Here is a 16,363-nt window from a genome sequence, read left to right on the forward strand (position 1 = left end):
ACCAAACCAGGACTGGAAAATGCACGTGGCAGATCACCATCATTCAAGGTAATGTTTTTATTTGATTTTTGGGGTTGGTTTTCCCCCCCTTTATGCCTTTCCCCTTGAAAACGCAGTGCGCTTCACTGTGGTGTGTAGGTGTCGATGTTTTTTTTTGCTTAGCTTGGCTGCCATAATCGATGTAACAATAAGTTTGAAAACTACACTCGACCATTGTCCTGTTTGTGCGAGGGCAATGGGGAGAGTTCACCAAAAGGACAAATTTTCTATCCCATTAATTGTTTTTTTAAGAGAAGCAGACTGACCCATCAAACCCTTGACCTTTAAAGGCAGGATTCTTTCTAGCTGCTGGACCTACATCTGCTCCTCTTGCCCTGTTTTACACACACACACACACACACACACACACACACACACACACACACACACACACACACACACAACATATTACCAAAGAAAGCTGCTCTGGATCCTAAAGGTGGAAGCGCCTTCATGTTTCAGATGGAGTGAAAATGCAAATGTCAGTCCTTGAAACAGTCGGGCGTAAAGATCTAAGCTCTATGGGGTCCAACCCATAGCTGTCAAGTTTTCCCTTTTCTCGCGAGGAAGCCTATTCAGCTTAAGGGAATTTGCCTTAAAAAAAAGGGAGAACTTGACAGCTATGGTCCAACCACAAGCAAGGGAGGAGGGCTAGATTTGTGCTGCTTGCCCCCCCCCCTAGAGATGTGGCATGCGTGGCGCAGGTTTGTTTGTTTGCGTTTTTATTTTATTTCTTCCTTTGGGATTCACCCATGGCCAGCATCCAATGCTGAAGAGGGATTGCCACGTGGATTCCTGAAGAAGGGACTGGCCATTTTGGGTTGCAGCAGCTACAGGACGATATGGGTTTGCGTATGTAAGGGAACGAGTAGGGAGGAAGGCCCAGACCGGTGAGCATATTTGGCTGGTTTCCGCACCATCTCATGCTGTCTAGATTTTCCCCAATTTTGTAAGCGTGTACGTGGCGCTGTGTAGGGTTAGAGGATTGTGAAGGACCGTTTCCTCTCTCTCTCTCTCTCTCTCTCTCTCTCTCGTCCCCACATATACACAAATACACAACCAGTCTTCAAACTTTAGGCTCATATTTGCTAACTTTGAGCGTGTGAAATGAGCGCTGCAGGCCTCCAGACAATTCCACTAGTTCCACAACTCCTGGTCCAAGTCTTTCATGCTGGAAACTCTGCTCCCCCCATACTTATTTTCCTTTTAAGAGAAGTGCCCCTCGGTTTGCTTAGCTTGTTCGCTACAGAAATATACAAAACAGATCAATATCTTGGTGACACCATTTCACGGAGCAACCTTAGCGTGAACCGACCGGGAAGACCAATAAACAAGAACTGCGAGCTTTTGGATGTGATTTATAGTATGCGGAGAAGAGACATTTTTTTAAAAAAAAGTCAGAAAGAGAAAGTTTCAGAAAGAGAAAGTAGTGTCTTTCTCCTACACTTCCATTACAAGAGAGACAGATGGACACCTAAGACAGAAGTGCTACTCTCAGGCAAAGACAATCTCTGAGCGCAGGCTTGGCTAGGTTGAGAAGGAGGAGTAGGTGTGAATATATCGTTCTTGCCCTGCTTTGAGGAAAATGTTAGCTTTGCAGTTCTGCTAATTGCCAACTCCCTCCAGAGCAGTTTAATTTGCTCACTCCTTTGGCCATGCTGCGACCCAGGAGGATTAGGCCGCCAAGTTCTCTTAACTTCATACTTTGACCCCATTTGAGCTCATTGGTGCTTTTGCCTGTATCATGAATAATAAGCAGTAGTCCCCCCCTGTTTTAAAGCACATATTACTCCCCCGCTCCAAGAATCCTGAAAGCTGTCATTTACCCCTCCAGAGAACTACGGCTCCCAGCACCTTTAACAAATTATGGTTCCAAGTATTCTTGGGGGAAGCGGGGATGTGCTTTAATCATATGATTCTCAGCGTTGAAATCTGGGTTGACTCCAGCCTAAGGTACGGCACTTGGGTGCCATTGAAATCGATGCCTCAAGTCAGACATGAAGCCTGCAAGCCTAACCCCCACTTACCTGGAAGCCACCCTCCTTGAATTGTTTCTGAGTAGATTGCTCTGCTCATGCCTGAAACCAGTGGGCCCTAAGCGCAACTAGCTCGTTCTAGATCAGGCATAGGCAACCTTGGCTCTCCAGATGTTTTGGAACTACAACTCCCATGATCCCTAGCTAACTGGGCCAGTGGTCAGGGATCATGGGAGTTGTAGTTCCAAAACATCTGGAGAGCCAAGGTTGCCTATGCCTGTTCTAGATTAAACCCACCACGCCTTAAGTGCTCGCCAATCCTCATTGCATCTCATCCAACCGAGTTTTCGCCTGCCTCGCTTCCTTTCTGGAACTAGTCAAGGTGTGAAACACCTTTGTTTCCCAGGACTGGGTGGCAACACTCCTGCTGACCTCAGAAGAATAAAGTTGTCACCCCCTCCGACCAGTTAAAAGGGAATACTGACTAAAGAGGGTTATGGCCCAACCGTGGCCGTTCTCTTAGCTACTTGCCTGCCTGATATTCCTGTCGCAAGGCCTTTTTTCTTATCAGGCGGTCCCTGTTGTGATGAAAGGCGTGGGTTCCAAATCATGTCTGCTGCCCCAACCTGCTGCCACTGACAATAAAAAGTCGAATTCAAATGACTGATTCGGGGGCTCGGCTGCTTCATTCTGCCTGGGCCTGACAAGCCCCGCGTTATTAATGTCCAAATGATCTCCCCAGAAACTGAAAAGCTGTCAAAAACCGGCGAGATGATGAGGCCTAAATAAGCAATAGAGAAGCACTGCAAGGGTAGATAAAGGTGTTGTGTCTGTTCTCGGGTATTGAAATTTTAATCTGGCCGGGTTGGGGAGGGGAGGGTTGGGGGTGAGAGAGAGAAAGGATGGGATGTCACGTGACATCCAATAATTAATGCAGATCTTCACGAATGGATCTGTGACGGTCAGTTCTCACTAGTAGGAGTGATTCTTTCCGAAGTGAAAGAATCTTTTTCTTTCTTTCTTTTTATTATTAAACAAAAAACAAACAAAACAAAAACCCAAAAAGCCTACCTGGTTTATCTTTTGCAAGGCTCCTTAAACTCCTTAAACAAGCAATAAGGGGGATGAGGTCGGTAAGTATGCGCAGGCCGGTCGTGTGCCTGGATTGCCTTTCATTGTTTGCACTTGCCTTCCTTTTTGATTGGGGAGCCTTGACTTAAGCGACGGGGAGATTTACGAAATGTTCCATCTTTGTTGCAAAGCTGCCTTGTGGTCGCATTATGCCTTTTTGGTGATTAAACCTAAAGCGAGGCGAGGCGATTTGATAACGTTCGAGTACTAATTCACACACTGTGGAAAGTTGCCGACCACAGTGCGGGAGTCCTGGGTTTTTTTTGTGTGTGGTTTTTTTTTCCTTCCAATTTGCCAGGCGTTCATAAATCACCGGCTCGCAGTGCAGGGCCAAGAAGAGAAACCAGAGAGGCGGCGGCAGCAGCAGCAAGAAGCATTGTGAGGAAGGCAAGAGGGGGGGGGGCAGAAGTCATGGACACATTTCTCTATGACTCATCAAGCAGCGCGATATAGTACCCATTTAAAGCACCGAAATTAATAGCAGAGTTTTGTGATAAGGTCCCCCCCCCCGTTTAACTCATGACGTTTTGTTAACTGTTCCATTGCTACTTTCTAACTTTAAAGCTGCAAAGGAGGAGCCCTCCCCCCCCCACCTCAAGAGGTCTCTAAAATATCATAGCATGTAGTTTAATCGTCCCCAAATATACCACCAAAAGCTACTGAATAGCATGATGCTGATTTAATAGTAAGCACATTAAGTGGTTCTGTATGCTATTGCTTTCGATTGTATTACAGTTTGCCACGCGTTGGGCTGTTTACGAAGTAGTTTGAACGTTAAACGCCAAAGGAGTTTCCCAGAACAGAGAACTGGTAGGATAAAGAGCGAGCGAGAAATATTATTATACCCTTAAATACTCCTTGGTATAGAAACAGCTGTCTGGCAAAATCCACCGGCAGTTCCAGAAATCGAAGCATTTTCCTAATGTGGGAGTGCAATAAAAGCCCCAGTAAACGATTTAGAGATTCTCCTTTCTTTCGTCCTGCTTGATGCCTGCTTAGCACCAAATCTAAAATTTTAATAGTCATTACCAAACGATCCAATTACCAAAAGCAAATTCTATCATGCCAAGTTCTCCCAAGATGAGATTTAAAACTTTTTTTTCAAGCCTTCGATGACATTATTCCAAGAAACAGCACTTAGCAATTATTAGCAGTCACTTTTGCTAGCCAGGCGAAGGAGAATCCAGCGGGACATTTAAAGGGGGGGGGGGGAGGCCTGTCAGTGCATAGCTGTCAAGTTCTCCCTTTTTTAAAGGGAAATTCCCTTATGCTGAATAGGCTTCCTCGAGAGAAAAGGGAAAACTTGACAGCTATGTGTCAGTGGATTGCGGAAAGCGGGGTGAACATCTCATTGTTACTATCAATGATTCATAAATATATTTAAATAAAATTATTGCTTTGAGAAAGTCAATATCCTTATCTTCAGGCTACTTTTCTGCCAACGGACCAAAGAACAGCCATTTAAGCCCACAACACACGTCTGTTTCCCCCGTTTCAACACTATTTTTGTTGCTATTGCCCCTAGTCTGATTTTTAAGTCAATTGTAGCCAATGGGAGACAGTTCAGGGACGGCAGATCAGGCCCACAGATTCAAGTGTGCGCCTAATTTCGACCGACCTGTGCCTTGCATTTAAACGAGAGAGTCACATTCTTATGCCATTAAACAGAGATGAACGTGGCCAGTTGTATTTAATGTCCTTACTTGATTAAATGATGCTAAACAAAGGCTTCCCAGAGGAATATAAAGCTTACATTTCATAAAAGAGGAATTATAAGATATTCACAGGGAGAATAGTTGTCTTCATAAGAAAGGAGCTTATATTTCAATTCCATACACGATTGCAAAAGGCAATATTTTTACGTGAGTTTTTTCTTAAAGAGGAAAAAAAACCGCAACTCAACAGCGTCCTTTTAATGATTATATACCCACCCAGGATCTGCTAAAACAACTCAGCAGCTGACCCACGTCTTATCTCGAAAATAATGCTCATCCCCTATAGTTCTCTTATTTAGCTATTGCTTGTTCTTTATTTACAGCACTCCGGTGCACCGGAAAATACGGTTTAAAGACACCTACAATCTGGAAACAATTCTGCCCGCTGCTGGTTGGAAACGCGAGGAGGTAAGAACCCTGTGGATGGAAAGAGGAAAAAAGAAAAGAAGGGAATCTGTTGTCCTATTGTTTAAAATAGTTTCATATTGCAGAGAAGAGGATTCGGTTTGCTAGTGCTTGTTACAGAGGTTACTGTGAGTTTCGGGTTTGATAAATAGCTTAAATCGGTTGGAATTTTCTGCACTGCGCCAATTCATCTTTCGTCGTCGGTGAATGCACGTCTTGTCAAACATAGAGCCTTAGTAAGAGTAATTCTTCGAGAGCCATTCAGAACAGGGAGGGTTGCAAAAGGGCTGGAAAGAGCTAGAGAAGCAAATTAAGTCTTTACTGAAAATGCATTTTGCTTATAAAATCCAGCTCTCAGGATAGGTTCGTGTTTAAGAGCAGCGCTGCATTTATTGTTTGATATTCCGAGTGGCTTTAGATTGTTTAGAACAGGAGAACAAAAGTCACCTTTATAACTTAGAATACCTGAGTATTCTCTATGGCTGCAAGCAACTACTACTAGGAATCAGTAATATCGCATTTGCTTTACCTGCTGTTGTAGTGAAATTTAAAATTTTCTCTAGGTGGCCTCGTTTACACCCAGCTGAAGGCAAACGAAATATATTCATTGATGGCATCTATTCATTGAAAACTGTTCTTAATCCTAATAGAGGTGCCTTGCACTCTTCTCTCATTTCAATTCTTAAAATCGATGAAAACGCTTAAAACGCCACCATATGATTATTATTTTTATTAACCAACGTTAGAAGACCAAGGGATATGTAGAGCCGCTTAAATTTCCTGCTAGAATTACCCGCTTTTATGAGGCTGAAGTACAATTAGTTTAGTTTACTACCTTTTAAACGGGCAGGCATAAATTACAAGCCTACAAAGGCTTGTTGTGTTGATTTAGCAGCTTGTTGAAATTCTCCCTGCTAAAAGGCGCTGCAAATGCCCCTTCCTGAGCCATTTCAAGACAAAATGTTGATTTAAAACTATCAACATTCCAGGGGGGGGGGAGTGGAAATTACTTTAAAAAACAAAACACTTCCAAGTGTCTGAAATATAGCCGGACCATATCCTCCCAGAAATATATTATATATATATATATATATATATATATATATATATATATATATATATATATATATATATATATATAGCACTCGTCCGCATTTCTGTGATAAGGGTGCATGAAATTTGGACAAACTTTAATAGATGTGATGCAGAGCAGCTGTCCTAGTAGTTAAACTAAAAAGATAAAATTATTTAAGGTGGACAAAAACAAAAACAAAAAAACCTAGTGACATAAAAAACTCACAACAGGCTCTGATAATAACAGAGTCTCTATGAGAACGTCATTTCCTAGTTCTGATTACCTTGCTTTGCATTTTCAGACATAAACGTGACATAAAATATTCAGAGAAGTTCATTCGGTATCTTCTCCGTGTAAACAACATTTTAAGGTTAACGTTAACAATCAGCATTCGTTTTAAATGAGGTGTATTGCGGAACAAACTTTAACTAAGTCCAAAACTAAATTCATCTAAAGCAAAAGCACAAATCGTTTTATTTTATCTAAGCATGGATAGCTGAAGGGACGTCCCACTTTCTTCGGAGGATTCTCTGCTCAGTATATTTACTTGGCAGAAAGTCCCACTGAAATCAATAGGACTTACCTCTGAGTAAATATGCTTAAGCCTTGCAGCTTTTAAATTCGTAGAGACTTTACAGCTTAGTTGCACTTGGATGCTAAGCAATCATTTGAAAAACGATGTCCATTGATTTCGGCGATCTCTCTCTCCCTCCAAGTAATCTTGGATCTCCAAGTGTCTTGGATCTCGACCTCAGGTCTGCTCTGCGCCTTCTTTCTTCCGCATGCATTCCACTGCTATGTGTGCAGAAAGAGGCGGGGCAGCCTAGCCCTGTTCCCTAAAATGAAATGTAGCATTTTTAGCTCTCCCAAAAGCGTTCAGATTTCCCAGTCCTCGAAGTAACAGATGGAGGCAACGGAGAACCACAGTGAGGAAGGCAAAATGGGTGGCAAGGCTGCTGCCTTCCTGTCCATTCGCATTTGTATTTCTCAAAATTCAAGATCTCTGAAGTTCGACCAAAGCAAATGAATTCCAGGTCAGCTTTTTGGTGGGTTTTTGTTTTGAAAAGGCAAGTTTTTGAAAAGCAGAGTTACCAGGACTCCAGTGAGGCAAGCTTGTCTCCTATAAAGCACAGCCTGAAGAATTAGCTCCTCATAAATCACCAAGAAGTTACTTTTCTTTAGGGAAAAAAAAACCCCACATATTCACTATCCATGCAATACGCACCGGAGTTAATAGTTCAGCGGCAGATTTCACATTAACTTGATCGTTAAAACTAATACAGATCTTCATAGCAAAGGGCCCTTTCCTTTTTTCAAAAATAAGGAAAGGAAAGGGGGAAAAGGGTGTGCTCATAGATGGCGTTAAGGCATGTAAGTTGAATCTGCACCCCGGAGTTATGATTTATGGCTTTGTAGTTTCTATTTGGTAAAGTCATCTTTCTGCTTCTGACTCAAAGCAGTCGATAACGTTTTACTCGAGATTCAGGAAGATTTGCTGTGCCTCCCTCCCCCATCTGCTCCATTATCCATTAATTTTGGCTGCATTGTTGCTGAAGAACTTCTGAAGGCCTCTTTTGACTGCGCTGAAGGCACTTTAGTTTAAATGCCTATGAATCCATCTCTTGGATAAGGGTCTCCCTGTTTAAAGTTTAGCATTTGTCAGTGAAACTATTAGTGATGGACGTGCCTATGACTATTCTACAAGTTTCCGTTGAATGCTCCCCCCCTTTCTTTTTTAAGGTTGCTTATGGCCTAAGATCTGTAGGTTCTAGTCCTATCAAGCGGTGTATTTTGGTTCCATTAAAGGCTATATTCCGGGAAGGAAAATTTATAAAGGTAGCTTCGAAGTAATATATCTTTGGGCATTCTGCCACTGAGTTCAGTGGGAAGAAAGAAAGAAAGTTGCTTTCAGAGGAACTCAGAGCTTATGAAAACTCTGAGCCTAGAGAGCCTCTGGGTGACAAGGGGAGCTTTTTGTGTGTGCGCTGAAACCCCCGCATTTCCACTTAACACGGTTTGTGGAACGAGATGATGGTTACTAGTGTGGTTAAATCCACCAACCTCTTAAAAGTTAAGTTGTAATCAAAGGAATAGGACGGCTCATAATTTGATCAGAAGGTTGGCAGACGATACATTTCATCTGCTCACACATAGTAAATGGGGTTCTCTCTCCCCGCCCCAAGCTCTAATGCAAGTGATGAAAGAAATAGAATACAGTGAGACTTGCTTTAGAGTTGGTTGGAAGAACAGCTGAGAGGGATGTTACATAGGAAACCGGGCAAGAAATTCAGGACCACCATCTCCAAAGTGGGCCCGTAGTGCATTTAAGGTAGAAAGGACGTTTGCCTTGTAAGACATGGTCACTTTGTTAGAGCACTATGAAGGTTGTGGAAACTGAACAGAAAGAAAAAAGAGCTTTTAGATCTGCATACAAATGAAATATTAATTCATTTCTGAGGCTCACTCCAGGGACCTGTGTGAGACCCCCCCCCCCATTTATTGCTTGCTTGTTTTTTTTTTAAATCCTCCCTCTCCGGACAGTTAGATCATTATTCCGCGCTAAATATTTCATCGCTCCAGAACCCTATAATTTTGTACATCACTCAAGTACTTGCATAGGAAATGCGTAAGCGCAGGTTGAAAGAGAAGGTCCCAACAGAGTTTGCAAAGTGTAGATCCACCACAAAGCCAGCAGACGCCTTCCTCTTCGTCGTCCTCCTCCTAGGGTGTTAACAAGGATAGAAGCCCACCAGCTCTATACCAGAGGATCCTTGGGCCTTTTGTCAGGTAATTACGGGTCTTTGGGGTTCCTACAACGGCTCTGGTGTAACGTGGGTGTTCAGCAAGTTCCACTCAATAGAAGTACAGAGGAGCCCGTGGGATGGCGGATATCCCCCCCCTTAATACTGAAGGGCTTTTCCTTATGGAAATAGTGGCAGAAGTTCATCTCGGATGGGGCCAGCTGCCCTTTTTTCCTCTAAGGGTCAGCGCGGAGAGTTTCTCCTTCAGAACGAGGCCAGTTGGTTAGCCTCAAAAAGTTATGGGTAATCACATGGGAGAGAGAGAGAATTATTGATTCTTCCTATCTTCCGTCTAAAACTTATATAGAAAAATATTCGTGGGAGGAGTGGGATAAAAAAATAAAAGATAATATGTGCCCCCCCTTTATTGGCTAAAGCGTAAGGAGGGGTGAGAGAAGAAACAGAAAAGAAAGGAGGAGAAAAACACACACACACACACACACACACACACACACACACACACACAGGCTTGCGCTTCCAACCCTTGTTCCTTCAGTGATTCCCTATTTCAAATAAAAGGATTTAAGTTGACGTATGACCACGTGAGCACATAATACAGCGCATTATTGTGGCATTTGGAGTGGAGACCCGGACTGGCTTCGCCCGTGATTACGTTTTTTCCGTTTCTGTTCAGAGCAAGAACTGCTTTCTATTATCCACCATCAGCGCCGCCGCCGCCGCCGCCTCCCCCCCCCAAACTACCAACCCACCCGCTCACCCTCGGAGAGAGAGCTTCCACTTGGGCTACGGCGCTTGGTCCTTATGGAAAGGTTATCGCCGGACTGTTAGGACGCGATGCTTCGTTTTTAAAAAAAGAGAGGATGGATTTTATTTTAAGGTATTTCCGCCGATTGTTCCTTTACGGTGGGTGACTTATGGCTGGGCGAGGCAAAGGTCAGGAGAAAAAGCTTAAGGGTGTATATGGACACCAGGCAAGCCTCGTTTCCCCCTTTGTTTCACTGGGCTTGTGGAAGGGGGGCGAGAGAGAGAGAGAGCTTTGCAACAAACAGATCAGAGAATATTTGCGCCCCCCCCCGGTTTTGGATTTCTGCGTGTTGTTCTTGTGGCTGGGCTTTGTTGTGGCTTTTTGTTGTGGTCTGGATGCTTTAGTGGCCGTTGTTATTTATATCGCCCAACAGAAGCAGGAGATGACAGATTCTAGGCTTTTGCTTGTCCTGTTTATTACATACCTCTGATGCTGATTTAAGTGTGTTTTGGGAAGCGAAACGGGACCGTGATTCGAGCTTCTTTCTTTCTTTCTTTCTTTCTCTCTTTCTCTCTTTCTCTCTTTCTCTCTTTCTCTCTTTCTCTCTTTCTCTCTTTCTCTCTTTCTCTCTCTCTCTCCCCTATTCTGGACCTTCAAATCGATGAGTATGCAATTCTGCTGCCATTTTATTTATGATGCTTAGTGGTATTTTGTTGACTGGTGGCCCACTTAACGCGCGACTGGTGGGATCTTCACCATTCCAGGAGAAAGAAGCCAGGCGGTTTTCCTGCTCTCCCTGCTCAATTTTCAAGCTGTTTCCCTGTCTTCTCTCTCTCTGTGTGTGAGAACGGAATAAAACCATCCATCCACACTCCGTTATAATCAATGGGAATATTGGAGCGGGGAGGAGGGAGCTGTGGTTGGATTGAGCAAGGATCTGGAAAGGAAAAGAGGGCGCTTGAACCTCTTTCTCTCTCCAAAATCTTTACGTTCGCATTAGATTTCCTTTACCTCTCACCAAGTCTTAACCAGCTATTCATTCAGTTTTATGGAGGGAGATGCACCGCAAATAAGGGGGAGGGGGAATGAAAGCACTGCTTGTGTTATACAAGGGGACAAATGTTATATAAAATTACATCCACCACTGAGTCCCAGCATTGCTAAAGGTCAGAGTGCTGACTTTTGATTTATGTTTCCAGTGGGCTTGGGGCAGAGCGCTCGCCTACACGCTGCTTGCGCCTCCTCCCTCTCCCTTCTTACTGCCCAGTTGCAATTATTCAATTCAGGGTTAGATTTTAGAATTGGGGGTTAAGGAGCAAAAGCTTCTTCTTCTTCTATTATGAATAAAACTCCCTTATCTAAAACAGGATGATTGTTTAATTCTAGAATGTGTCTTGCGGATATTGTATATTTTCCCCCTTCCCTGATCTGTTCACCGACCAGATCCTAAATTAATAAATGAAAAGCAAGCGAATCCAAATTTTCCACGCATCTCTATAGACATATGCACCTCTATACACTCTTTCAGATATATATGAAAGAAGTAGGGAAACTATTTTTTTCCCTTTGGGGAGGGGGGGAGGGAATTAGATTTCAAATAGGCCGAAACCTCTTTGGGAAAATAAATAAATAAAAATGTAAGTTTTAATTGTGGCTCAATTACTTTGTCACGGTTCCTTATGATTTATGACCTAGTTCTGGTGCATTTTGACCCAGTTTTCAAACAGTCATAAATAATAAGAGTGCTGAACCTGATATGAAAAAGGGCTTCCTTGCACAAGTGCTGGAAAGTAAGTAAATAATAATAAAAATTATTATTATAAAGATTCTGGTTAAAATCCTCAGTACATATGCTGAGTAAATACAAAATGAAGTGTCAAAAGCGGTTATATGGGGTTTGATAAGATAAACAGTGATAAGAGACCAAAGAGGCTTCTTCTGCCTTAGGTTGGAAGCGATACACTTCGGGGATTGAGATCCTAAACACCCTTACCGGGAAGCAAATGCCATAAAAAGCCAATGGTACTTACTTCCAAGTAACCAAGCTGAGTTTCGGCGAATTAAGCGTCTCAGATTTGCATTTTATCAAGACTCTGTACCAAACAAGCCTCTCTCCCTGCAATTAATTCAGTTGAGTAGTTCTTCTCGGTGCCTTCTTGCAGTATAGTTATTCCGGAGTTCTGAATATTTTTCTCTTCCCAGGAAATATATATAGTTATATTTTCTTTCACAATGCATTCTGAAATCTTTGGGCTATTTGCCGAAATGATCGGTGAAACTCCCCTGGATTTTCTATCCAGAGAAGAGAAAATGTTCGTTTACAAACTTCAGCTCCTGGTTCAAAATGTAGTGTAGTAGCTGTTTGTTGGTTTGTTTGTTTTTCCGGTGAGCAGCCCATCCCCAGGTTGCAGAAAGGGTTTTCAGGGGAGGGAGGGGCATCTTGAGATATTAATTTATTCCCCAGTATAATCCAGTTAACTGGAAACATATTTATGCCGCTTGACTCCCAATGGCATAAATCCAAATATCGTCGCTTCTTAGCAGGGGGAGTATTAGGCAACAGCAGCCATATAAAGTAAAATTAAGATATATATTTTTTAATGATCAGGTTGGATAGAGAAAGGATACAAAGCCTAGAACAGAATTCGGGATGGGGGGTATTTTCACTTATTAAATTAAATAGCCAGTTTAATTTAAATAGTCAGGGCTTAGAAATCTACCCCCGCTTCCAACCACACATCCTTTATCCGATTTACTTCTAAGGTGAAATATGTTATCTCTGCATCAGAATATTGCTCGCCACAAAATTATCCTAAAGTACTGTAATTCCGAAGTGTGACAGAGCACTCCCACCTCGCCATCGCTGCTGGGAATCCTAAGACTGCCTTTGTGGCAAGTGGGGTGCGCGCGCGGTGGATACCCGGACCGTCTTCTGTAATTTGTTCCGGAGAGGGTTTCTCTCTCTGCCACCCGCCTTGCTCCCCACGCAAATCCTCCCCCAGTTTCTTAGCCGGCATCTTGTTCTTTTTTTGGTGGCTAAAAAAAAAAAAGGAAGAGTGTAGCATCAGCAGTTTCCAGAAGAAAAGTACGAGGTTGATTATTGACCAAAAGAGGCGTTTTCTCTTCTAGCGCAACTTTCAAGGGGTTGTTTGTAGCAAAAAAAAAATGCCTACCAGTGAATTTTTTTGGGGGGCCCCCTCCTACGCTGCTCAGCTTTCCCCTTTCAAGTTGGGAGCCGCCGCGATCTGCTGCGAGGAGCAAGTGTTTTCTGTTGTGAAGCTCTGTTTACAGCTTGGGCGCACGAAGTCATAAATCTTGCCTAGCCATAAATGACAAAAACCATTGGTATGCGTAAGAGGCCACCCTGGCCTTAGAGTCCTTGTGTGTGCATGTGTTTAAATATCCTCTTTCTTCCCCTCCTTTTGCTTTGTTTCGGCTTTAAGGTGACATTGCGGTTTAAAGGGAGCCCTTTGTATTTCTCACACCTTGGGTTTTATCGAAAGCATGTCAGGTTCACACCTAGGCTTTATCCAAGCGCACCGCGGAAGGTCTGAAGCGCCGAGCGGCTCCTTTGTGTTGCCTTGGAAGAGCCTTGATGCTCTCCGTAGGTCCAGCGTGGTTTTGGTTTTTTGTTTTGTTTTTGGAACTCAGAAGCATTCTGCTGGCTAAACCTCGCGACATTTGGTTTGGTGGTTGGAAGGGAATAAAGAAATGGTTAGGAGAAGGGAGAATAGGACAAAGACTAAGAGGGGGGCGGCGGAAGAGAACTGAAGTTCACAGAACCAAACATCCACGCCCATCAACATGCAACCACAACATTACATATGTCTGTGTGCGCATTTTTTACTAATGCGCACGGAGAGGTGTGTCTTTATGGGTGAAAAGTCGTTCACGCTAGCCTCTCTGAACGCATTTACAGAGGTCCTCCACGCACACCTAGGCTTCAGAAAGTTTAGGAGCCCCTCCGAATTATTTAGAACCCGAGACCCATTTGTTTCTGCCGCGGAAGGATGCGCATCCTCCCCATTCGATCCTAACGATGTTTGCTCGCCAGCAAACCCCGTCAATTTCAATTCGATCGGCTTTCACCTAAGCACCCTTTAGGAGTAGGTTTGCCTGTCTCAGTTCCATTGATCTGAACAGAGACAAACATGCCAGCAATTCGGTTCTAAATGGGAACGGAGTCTTTATGGGAGTGACATCCCATTTGCGCGGGATTCAATGGCAAAAAAAGAAATCGCCCCTCGGTGTTGAATCTTTGCGGCTTGTTTGCGTACCACGGTCGCGTGGGTATCCCGCATCCAGTTGCGCGCGTTAATGTAAGCCATGGGGGAGGGCATATTTGTGTAGATGCGTCCTTACATGGGCATCTGGCTGCGGTTGCCTATCTCGGGTGAGCGCGCCCGTTCATCATCCCGAAATGTCATTACTTTAATCGTTCCTTTGAAACGCTGTCTAGATTGGCCTGGGTGGTAGACAGATCAGAGGGCTCCTGGTTTATTACACGGGGAGCATCCGAGTCTTGCAGGAGTTCCAGGTTTCGACCCCTTCTGCACGTCCAAAAGAGTCCATATCTACCATAAGCACGTTCATATAATGTGGAAATACGCACGCGCGCACATATATATCAACAATCCGGTCTAGGGAGGGTGACCCCTTTGTGAGCATCCTTTGTCTTCATTTGCATAATTTCCCTGGCCTTCAGTGCCGCCCCGGCGCTTCCCTCCCTCCCTCTTTCTTCTTCCTCCCCTCCCCCCCCACTCTGCTCGCCTGCCTGCCCCGGACTTCCCGAGGCAGCTGCCTTACCCCCCCCTTCAAACAAACGCCCCCTTGGGCGCACAAAGATTTCAGAAGAAACATCCCTGCTGCTTTTTCCCCCCTGTAGAAAATCTGGTCAAGGTGGGAGAAGCCGGGCTCCGGTAGCCTGGGGAGGCTCTCGATCGAGGCCAGGCCCCGAGGAGCGTGGGGAGGTGGAGGTAGGGGCTGGAGCGAAGTAAAGGCTCGCGCGGGTCGAGGAGGGGCGGGTGGCTCTCCGTCAGAGGCGAGCTGGAGAAAGATCCCCTTGCGCGCGTGCCCTCTTCCTGATCAAGGCAGGGCTGCTCCCATCTGTACTCGTGGGCTCGTCCTGGTGGAGATGAGTTGAGCTGAGACCCATCCCGGAGAAGCTGAGGGGCTTGCTTGGGGAGGGGAGGGGTGGGGAACTCGCGAGGTGGAGTGGGGGGTAGTGGATTGAGGAGAAGAGAGTCGTGCTCCCAGGGCTGGCGGGGAGCGACTGTCGCCGAGCCTCCAAAGAGCAAAATGCGGGCTTCCGCCTCAGTCGTCAGAAGTTAAGGTAAGCAGGCCACAAATACGCTGCTATCAGTGGTGAATGGCGGAGTTTATGTCCTGGTGATTTATGACCAGAGACTTAAATCTCGGTTCAAGAAGAGTTCACAGGCTGGAGCTTCCTTCCAGGCAGTGACGGATAGACCCTGGTGCTTCGAGTTCAGGCCAGTTGCCCACCCCCTCCCCTCCCCTCCACTTTCCCTTTATCTGGCAGGAAATCTTGGGGCGAAGGAAAGGTGGGTGAGAGGGGGTGCCCGCCTGGATCGAGTAGGGTGAAGGGGAAAGAGGGGAGCGCGGGAAGGAAATAGCTCGAGATTGGTCGTCGCAGCTCGCTCCACGAGCCAGTTGAGGAGGACTGAAACTTTTAGGCCAGTTCAGTCTCCCTGTTTTCCAAGCAGGACTGTATCGGCTCAAGTCCAGACAACCCGCCTTTTTCTGAGCTGCGGGTCGAGGCGTGGAAGGGAGGAAGGTTTTTGTTGTTGTTGTTGTTTAAAAAAATCTGAGTGTGGGGTGGGAGAAGCAAAAGGGAGCCTTCCCTAACCAAGCAAAAGTTTCCACCAAAGCTTCCTAGTGTTTCTAAGGAGCTAGGAAAGTCCTAATTGATGAGGATATTTTATTTGCAAGGACCTGTCTAGTCTTCTTGCTCACCCCTTGAGACACTTTTGGATCCTGAGATAGTACAATCCTGCGCACATTTCTTCCTGGGAAGGGAGTCCAACCGCGTAGAGTGGGACGTCCCGGTTAAATGGACATAGGATAGCTCTATAAGGCAGCGAGAGTAAACTCCATGCAACTCTATGGAACTTACTTTGGAGTAAGCTTATGCAAGACTGGGCTGTGTATGATCCCATGATAAGCAATCAAGTTTTTATGAAGTCTGCTGGCCAAATCACTGGGATGAGTGACAAACTTCTGCGGGGCCTAATTTTTCTTGTAACCTGTTCCTCCCCGCCAGTTTCCTTTTGTCTATCATCTGTGCATCGTCATAAGCAATAGGCAAATGATATGAAGGGTGCATTTTACTTTGAATTGGTAATACAGTATAAGATGTGATCCAGAGCCACGTCCTTTCGTGGAAGTTTTGCCCCTGATTTCAACCGGAGTTGTTTATTAGCACTCCTCCTCTCATTGTTTGAGAATACGTAGGTTACCTTTGCTCAGAGTGGGCTGCTGACATTAAGGATGAGAAT

General features: G+C 44.7%; 1 protein-coding gene across 4 annotated transcripts in view; it reads left to right on the forward strand.

Moving 5' to 3' along the window:
- HOXA3 (homeobox A3) overlaps window positions 1-16,363 on the forward strand; it is a 52,078-nt gene that overhangs the window by 28,624 nt on the left and 7,091 nt on the right. The window contains exons 1-2 of one of the 4 annotated variants that reach the window (XM_060280696.1): window positions 2-48; window positions 5,185-5,269. The exons of 1 other annotated variant lie outside the window; for it this stretch is intronic. The gene's annotated coding sequence lies outside the window, so the exon portion shown is untranslated. 2 more of the 4 variants (XM_060280699.1, XM_060280697.1) reach the window with 2 other exon arrangements.

This window comes from Zootoca vivipara, chromosome 12 (assembly GCF_963506605.1).
Source record: "Zootoca vivipara chromosome 12, rZooViv1.1, whole genome shotgun sequence".
In the NCBI taxonomy this organism is placed as follows: Eukaryota; Metazoa; Chordata; class Lepidosauria; order Squamata; family Lacertidae; genus Zootoca; species Zootoca vivipara.